This window comes from Myotis yumanensis, unplaced genomic scaffold (genome assembly GCF_028538775.1).
Source record: "Myotis yumanensis isolate MYYU_CA2020_CCGP unplaced genomic scaffold, mMyoYum1.0.hap1 SCAF_2, whole genome shotgun sequence".
Lineage (NCBI taxonomy): Eukaryota > Metazoa > Chordata > Mammalia > Chiroptera > Vespertilionidae > Myotis > Myotis yumanensis.
Window position 1 is genome coordinate 21,109,780 of NW_027223753.1, and position 8,560 is coordinate 21,118,339.

The following is an 8,560-nucleotide window of genomic DNA, read 5'->3' on the forward strand; positions in this document are numbered from 1 at the left end:
CTATATTTTTCTTTCAGTTCCTTTTAATAGTTTACTGAAAACATTTATATTGTCTTGATGGGTTTGCTTGTAGCTCTCTCTCTCTCTCTCTCTCTCTCTCTATATATATATATATATACTAGATGCTCAATATATATTTAAAATATTGAAAGAGGGGGTCAATGGGAAAAAAGGGGGACATCGGTAATACTTTCAACAATAAAGATAAATAAATTTTAAAAAAGAGAGTGCCGGGGTATGTGAAGGAAATGTTCAGGGTGCTGGCGAGGAGGGTAAAGGGAATGCTTTGGTGGTTTTTACCTGCCTACAATGCACCTCCCTTCTTCAGGTAACAATACTCCACTTATTGCTTGGAGGAACCGCCCCTTCCCCACCTTCCTTCCTTCCTAATCCCATCTCGAAGCTGGGGAGTGGGGTGGCCCGAGACCCACGCCTGGCCAATCACAGACCAGATGTGCACGTCAAACAACAGGGCCAAGCGGACACAGTCCAGGGGTCCAGGGCTGCCTGAGGAGGAAGCCCGCCCCGCAGAACGCAGAGCTGACACTTGAAGCAAAGTCTGTGTCTGAGGTTTGATCCCTCAGTGGCTCTCTTACATGAGGCAACAAATTCCCTTTGCACTAGAGTCAGTTTGAGCTGGATTTTCTCTTTCTTCCAACAAGAACAATGTGTTGATGATCCAAAGCACCAAGACAGCCTCTCCGAGGAGAGGACACTTACTAGGAAGCAGAGACCTGAAGGTGGAGTGTGGGGTCACATGAAGAGGCAAAGGGAAGGCCCAGGAAAGGAAAGAGTGTGGCAGGTGTGAGGAGCTGCAGGAAGGCCCGATGGTGGTGGCAGGGGGAGGGAGGAGCCGAGTAGATGCAGCTGGACCGAGGTCCCTGCTAGAGGGCCTCACAGGCTTTTTAAGAATCTGGGACTTCATCCCAAGAGCAGTGGGAAGTCAGTGCAGGGTTTTAAACAGGGATCGACTGAATCTGCATTTGGACATTCTTTGCATTTTAATAAGAACATGGGTGATAGTGTGGGGACTAGATTGGCAAGAGGTAGGAGTAGCACAGGGGATTACCTAGAAAATTATTGCAGACCTCTGGGTTAGAGACGATCATGATGATTTAGACCAGTGGTTCTCAACCTTCCTAATGTGGTGACCTCCAATTTCATTGTTACAAATTGAACATAATTAAAGCATAGTGATTAATCACAAAACAATATGTAATTATGTATGTGTTTTCCGATGGTCTTAGGTGACCCCTGTGAAAGGGTCATTGGACCCCCAAAGGGGTCTCGACCCACAGGTTGAGAACCGCTGATTTAGACAGAGCGGGCACAGTGGATGTGTAGAGGTTGGGTTTGTGGCAGCTGGTTTCCAATGATGTCCCCCGTAAACCATGACTCCCAATAGTCACGCCTTGTGTGGTCCCATCCACACTGAATCTAGGGCCACTCCGTGGGACTTCAACCAATGGAATGCAGAGGAAGTGGCGCTGTGCCTTCCAAAGGCAGGAGATCTAGTGTCCATGCTATTGAGGACTCTGCTGTGTGGCCGGAAGCCTCGGAGATGGAGGCAAACACACTCTGTGGCTCCTTCTAGAGTGGATTCCAGTTACCCTGGCTCTGACTTATCACCCAACCACAGTCTCTGTGTCTCTGATTGGTCAGTTACCTGGAGGTACATGGATGTCCTAAGGTTCAATCAGCAGTGGGGGAGAGGGGAGGAGGGGGAAGGGAAGGGAGAGCTGGAGGTACAGACATGGCTGCCTGGCTCCACTTTCCCTTGAGATGAGTGAGCAGTTTTCGAGAGGAGAACGTGACTATAGCAATTTCAAAAGAGGCTCATCTTGGGATAGGCTTGCATGACTCAGTGCTCAGCACATTGGCCTCTGCCCCTGTGCAATCCCTCAGGGAATGGAATAGAATTCCACCACCCACCTCCTCACAACATGCTGACCCTGTTCCTGGACCTCTGACCCTGGCTGGGTGTTCCTCAGCTCAGGTTCCCAAACCTCCTTGTGGGGCTGCTTCTCCCACCTTCCTCAGCAGTGTCCCTGACCCTTTGCCGGACTTTCTCCTCTGACCCCCAGGCTCAGGGTAATAATACCAAGAGCGACCACTTAGAATGCATTTACTAATGTATGAGCCAAGCACCCGGCAAGAGCTCATGGACTCCTAGAACCAGTTCTAGAAAGCAGGCACTCTCTTTTCATGCCCATTGTACAGATGCATAAAGTCAGGTTCACACAAGATAAGTAACTTTTCCAAGGTCACACAGCCAGTGAGAGTTGCCCCAGGAGATGAATTGAAGTTTATATACCCCTGGAGTCTGTTCCCTTATTATCTAGGGACACACAGCCCTCCAGCCCAGGTTAGTGTTTGCCTCACCCTACCTCTCACCTGAGCCGGGTTGGGGTGAGAGCCCAATGCTTTCTTTCAAGGGTACACAGCTTTGACCTCTGTCTCCTGTGCTTCAAGTTCATTCAGGCCAGGGGTTTTCACAGTGTGGTTCCTGGGCCAGCAGCATCAGCATCGCCTGGGAATTTGTCAGAAATGCATACTCTAAGGCAAGCATGTCAAACTCGCGGCCTGCAGGCCTCATTTATTTGGCCCGTGTTAGCCTTTGAGTTTGACATGATTGCTATAAGGCTTACTGACTCAGAAACTCTGGGGTGGGGTCCAGAAACCTGTTTTAGCAAGCCTTCCAGGTGGTTCTGAAGCCCACCCATCTGAGCACCATTGGATCAATTCCTTTCCCTTCCACTCTCAGGTGGCTCTAGAGACAGCAGCTGGAGAAAATGAGGCTTTTCAGCTGAGTATTGTGGGTATTTTTTGGTGGTGATGGCTGTATTCTCATCACATTTGTCAGAAATGACTCAGGTCTGGCTTGAGAGAAGGTGCGTGGATTCCTTAATTGTTGCACACTATTATTTTTTCACATTTGCATTCAGCCTAAAAGAGCGTGAAAAGAAACATAAAGAAATCCAAACTACCCAATTCAGCAACTTAGCATTTTGTCGGTCTAGGGAAGGGTGTGACTGTAACCCCATAGTCAGTCAACACACTGAACTTAGAAAGAGGCCCAGCTCGGTACCAGGTCCTGGGCTGGGTTCTGAGGCACAGACCAGGCCTCTGTCCTGCCTGCCTCTGTGTCAGGGGACAGATGCTTTACTAATAACTAGGATTCGGGGTTCCAAGAGTTGGGGTCCAGGATCTGCTCCAACATGATCCTGGCCTGTACCATTTCAAATTCCTCACCAGTGCACAGCCCCAAGCCAGAGTCCTGGCCCTGTCATTTGCCAGCTGTGTGATCTTGAACAGGTTAGTTAGCCTCTCTAGCTTGTTTTCTCTCTTGTAATATTAATAGCACAAACTTCAAAGGATTGTTGTTAGATTCAAGGTGATATAAATTTTACAAGGTTGCAAGATAGCAACTACTCTGGTAATGTTAGCTATTATTAATGTTAAATACATAATATAGTTTCTGGAGCATAGTAGATGCTCAACAAATGGTGGCTGTTGTTATTGTTAGTTTCCATCCTTCACTTAAAGACAGCTCTGACTTTACAATGCCTAAGGCTGCTTGCAGCTTCTGGCTGTGGTTTCTTCAGGGTCTCCATCTCACTGATGCCTCCAGGGAGTGGGCAGTGCTGACTTCGGGTTGATGCTCTTTCTACCAGTTCATCTGTGATCTCACTCTGAGTTCCAGACCCCCTCAGGTCTCCTGCTGTTTGCTGTTGGCCTGATTGCAGCATGCTTTGTTCTGGCTTTATGCTCCATTCTCAGGGCCCATTTCACAGGCATAAAGTTTCAGACCAGAGTTAAGTTCATGCTCTATTGCTCACACTAACTGTGTAATCTTGGACAAAGGATTTAACACCAATTTTCTCATCTGTGAAATGGGGTCAATAATGCCCATCTTGCTGGGTTGTATAAAGATTAAATAGCCTTGGCTGGTTTGCTAAGTGGCTAGAGTGTCAGCCCTCGGACCATACGGTTGCAGGTTTGATTCCTGGTCAAGGGCACGTACCTAGGTTGCAGGTTTGATCCCCGGCCCCTGTTGGGGCCCCTGTGGGAGGCAACTAATCAATGTGTGTCTCTCTCACATTGATGTTTCTCTCTCTCTCTCTCTCTCTCTCCCTCCCTTCAACTCTCTCTAAAAATCAATGGGAAAAAATATCCTTGGGTGAGGATTAACAACAAAAACAGAGATTAAATACAACCATGTATTTGTAAACATTCATCATGGTAACTGTCACACAATAGGTGCTTAATAAATGCTTATTTACTTCTCTGTTCACCTCTCCCTATGGAGTAAATCCCATAATCATTCTAACTGGTATGTGATCAGTAAAGGGAAATAACCTTTCCTACTTGTGGCAGAGACTGCCAGTCTTCACACAATATCCAGTCTCCCTTTCTTCTTTAGTATTTTGACTTTATTGGGTGTGGGAGGAAGTAACAACATACCCAACTACTGACTATATCTTCCTGCCTCCCTTGCAGCTAGGTGGCACCATGTATCTGTTTTGGCCAATTATATGAACGGAAGTGTTGGTGGTTGTAATTGTTGAATTGTGCCCCCCCCCCCGACTCCCCTCAAAAAATCCCAGATATGTTAAAATTCTAACCCAAATACCACAGCATGTGACCTTATTTGAAAACAGGGTCTTTACACAATCAATTTAAAATGAGGTCATCTGGGTGGGTCCTAATTCAGAATGACTGGAGTACTTATTAAACAGGGAAATTTGAGCATAGAGACAGACATGTACAGAGGGAAGATTATGTGAGAAGATAGTCATGTGACTGGAGTGATAAGCCTACAAGCCTAGGAATGCCAAGGATCTCCAAGGATTGCCAGGAAACACCAGAAGCTAGAAGTGGCAAGGACTCTCCCCTAGAACCACCAGAGAGAGCATGGCACTGCCAACACCTTGAGCTTGGACTTCTAGCTTCCAGAACTGTGAGACAATAAATATCTATTTTAAACTACCCAGATTTTGGTACTTTTTCACAGGAGTCCTAGGAAATTAACACAGGTGGAATTTGAAGGTGGCTGCTTAACGGGAGGCTTCCTGATGCTTGGAATGTGCAGGGTTGGTGTTTATAATATTTAACAACCTGTGTGTGGAGATGGGCACTGATCAATCAAAAAGGACATGGACCAAGAACAAGTTGTGTGGTCACACACATTCACATATTGGTTAGGTCAGTGGTCGGCAAACTGCGGCCCCTTGAGTGTGGCTCTTCCACAAAATACCACATGCGGGTGTGCACGTACAGTGCGATTGAAACTTCGTGGCCACACTCAAGGGGCCAAAGAACCGTATGCGGCTCGGGAGCTGCAGTTTGCCGACCACTGGGTTACATATTAGCCCTGAGAATGTGGCTGGAGCTCCAACAGCCATTTTGTACCACGAAGCTAGAAGCTAGGAGCTGGGGATGGCAGACTTGGACAGCATACCTCCAATATTATCGACTACATACTTGGTAGAATAAACCTATGTTTGTTTATGGCTCTGTTATTTGGGGATTTTCTATTTTCCTCAGCCAAACCTAAATTTAACTCACATCCAATCCCATGAAGTACTGGAAATCCTGAATGAAATGATCAACAGGAAAGTATTTTTGCAAATTCTCCAGCTCTAGGCAGGCATAAGACATCTTCCTTATTGCAGTCTTTGTGATAATGATTATGATTGGTTTAGGAAAAATAGATTGAAATTGACTGACATGATCCTGGCCAGAGATCAGAGGTTTTTTTTTTGTCCTGCTTCAGCAACATTATATATATATATCCCAGAGAGGAAGGGAGAGGGAGAGATAGGAACATCAATGATGAGAATCATTGATTGGCCACCTCCTGCAACCCCCAACCAGATATCAGATATTGAGCCCGCAACCTGGGCATGTGCCCTTGACCAGAATTGAACCTGGGACCTTTCAGTCTACAGGCCGATGCTCTATCCATTGAGCCAAACCGGCTAGGGCAACAACATATTCTTGAGGGCTCTGCACAGCATCCATGGATAACAGTGGCATGAGAGACTGGCAGGAGAGGGGCTGCCAACCTTTGGGCTGGATGCCAGCAGGATGATTGGGTGATTTTTGTTGAGCTGCAGCCAGAATGCTCAGCCACTGGTTGGCAGTTAATCATAAAGGGTAAGAGTCAGGACAGATAGCTTTGAATCCAGGCTCCACCCTTACTTGCTATGTGACCCTTGGCAAATTACTGAACTTCTCTGAGTCTCAGATTTTTCATTTGTAAAATGGGAACAATTATAGCCCCTGTGACATAGGGTTGCCATGGAGATTTAGTGATATAAATACCCAGTAGGGAAAAAGATACATCCAGTTTATTTGTATCCTGTCCACTAGCCCTTGACTGATAATATATGAACAGACTGGATTCTGATTTGTTCCATCTTACCTTCATTGATTCATTCATTCAGTAAGCATAGTGAATGTGCCTACTCTGTACCAGGGGATGAAAAGAGTTAGTGAGATAGATTTAGACCATGGTAGCCAAATACAGCCAGCTCAAAAGTGGTTTAAAAAAAAAATAGAGCCGCCCTAGCTGGCTTGGCTCAGTGGATAAAGCGTTGGCCTGTGCACTGAAGGGTCTCAGGTTCGATTCTGGTCAAGGGGGTACATGCCTGGGTTGTGGGCTCAATCCCCAGTAGGGGGCATGCAGGAGGCAGCCGTTCAATGATTCTCTCTCATCATTGATGTTTCTTTCTCTCCTTCTCCCTTCCTCTCTGAAATCAATAAAAACATATTTAAAAAAATAGAGCCAAAGTTTGTTTGGGCGCCCCTCCCCTCCTCTCATCTTTTCTTGAGGGCTCCCTTCAGTGTTTCATTCATGGCTGTCCTGGTCTACCTCCTCACAGTCAGTAGATGCTTGTTCTCAGGAGGACCTCAGTCACTAATTCATACTATAGTGGAAATGACTATGAATCTCTCAAAGAAGGGGCTTGCAACTGACCCCTCCTGTAAAGTGACTGCCTCCTGAAAGGCCATTCTTATGCATAGAAAGCAAAAAGGTTCCAAGTAGAAGGGCACAGAGGAATCATTCAGTCTGAACCCAAGCCAGTCAGAAGTGACTGTCTAAGCAGAATGACCCCAACCAAGTACACCCAGCAGTCCTGTGGCCAGGCTGCGTGGGGAGTAGAAAATGGCTCCCCGGACGCCATGGTCACTGCTCTACACCATCTGTGCATGCTCTGATTAGGTTTTTCAGGTCGCCCCTGGCAGGTACTGAGGCAGGACTAGAAGTGCCTCTGCCGTTTAAGAAGCCTGCAGCCTGACAGGGGACATGAACACATATGAACTCTTTGGCCACCTTGATTTGAAATGCTGTCTTCACTGTGTACTGCATCCTCCAATGTGCACCAGGCTACTCTAGACTCTGTTTGGTGCTACTGCCGTCTCGCCCTGCACCACCACCATGCTATTTCAAAGACTATCACTTTAACAATATGTTTTTATCTGGTACAGGGAGGCCTCTTTCTTCTTTTTCAAGAATGTCTTAGTTGTTCTCATATCATTACTGTTCCAGATGAACTTCTAAATTAGCTTTTGAGTAACAGATATTGAATCCTCTTCAGCACTTTTATTTATGCCAGGCACTGGGCACTCGGAGGAGCCAGGCCCACGGTTCCTGCCCTTGAGAGCTCACACACTCCACGAGAAGTGTAACCGAACAAGAGGTGTAAAACGACGCCAGGAATCTCACCCTGTGGGTAACCAGAGCCAAAGGCCTGAGGAGTCCCCACAGATATGTGTTATGAATTCCGTTGTCCCTCCTCGCTAGGGAAGTCCGAGGAGGCTCAACAGGGGAGTGGCATACTGGACTTAGACGGATGAGGAGGAATTTTTCAGGGGTAGAAAAGGAGAAATGCTTTCAGTGGGGAAGTCAGAGAACGCTTACCTTGGGAGACACATTTCCTATGAGAGTTGCTAGGCGTTTGCCGGATTCAGAGGATGAAATGAGGAAGGGATGGCCCTAAGCCGAGAACATCACAGAAGGCTCTCTGGAGATACTTTGGCTGGGTTCGAGTTGGAGGTGTCAGAGAAGATGCTGGAAGAGGTAATTAAATAAAAACGGTTTTTATTAGAAAAGTAATACAAGATGACCTTTTACCTGGACTGCGAGGGAGGAGCCAGACAGGGCAGAGGAGGTAGTCACAGAAAAGTCTTCCCAGGAGCAAATAGGAAATTTGGCTTCCTGCCCACTCTCTAAGATCCACGACCAGGAACTAAGAGTCCCCCCGCGTCGACGCCGGGAATTCTGAGATGGTGACGCTGTGGTTCCGATTTCCGGGGGTCGGGTAGTCGTGGGCAAGGGATCGGCCGCGAGGACAGAGGCTCAGATTTGCTGACCCTCTGGCAGAGCTGAATGCTTTATGTCAGAATTGACCAATGGGATGACGGCACGCGGTTGCCAGGGCTACGGCGGGGCGGCCGAGCGGAGGCGGGGCCTGAGTGGCAGGGGCGGGGTCGGGGCGGGGCTTATATAAGCGGCCGCGGGAGGAAGGCGGAGCGTGGGGTCGGTGGCTGCTGG

The 8,560-nt window shown here is 47.5% G+C and overlaps 1 long non-coding RNA gene across 2 annotated transcripts; it reads right to left on the reverse strand.

Moving 5' to 3' along the window:
• Positions 1 to 911: 911 nt before the first annotated feature.
• On the reverse strand, positions 912 to 8,370 carry LOC139003145 (uncharacterized). Of its 2 annotated transcripts, none has more exons than XR_011470217.1 (3): positions 7,928 to 8,370; positions 2,395 to 2,530; positions 912 to 1,666 (listed from the first exon to the last, which is right to left on the reverse strand). It is a non-coding gene; the product is annotated as an uncharacterized lncRNA (long non-coding RNA). The 2 variants fall into 2 exon arrangements; XR_011470216.1 differs by having other exon boundaries at positions 912 to 1,685.
• Positions 8,371 to 8,560: the final 190 nt, after the last annotated feature.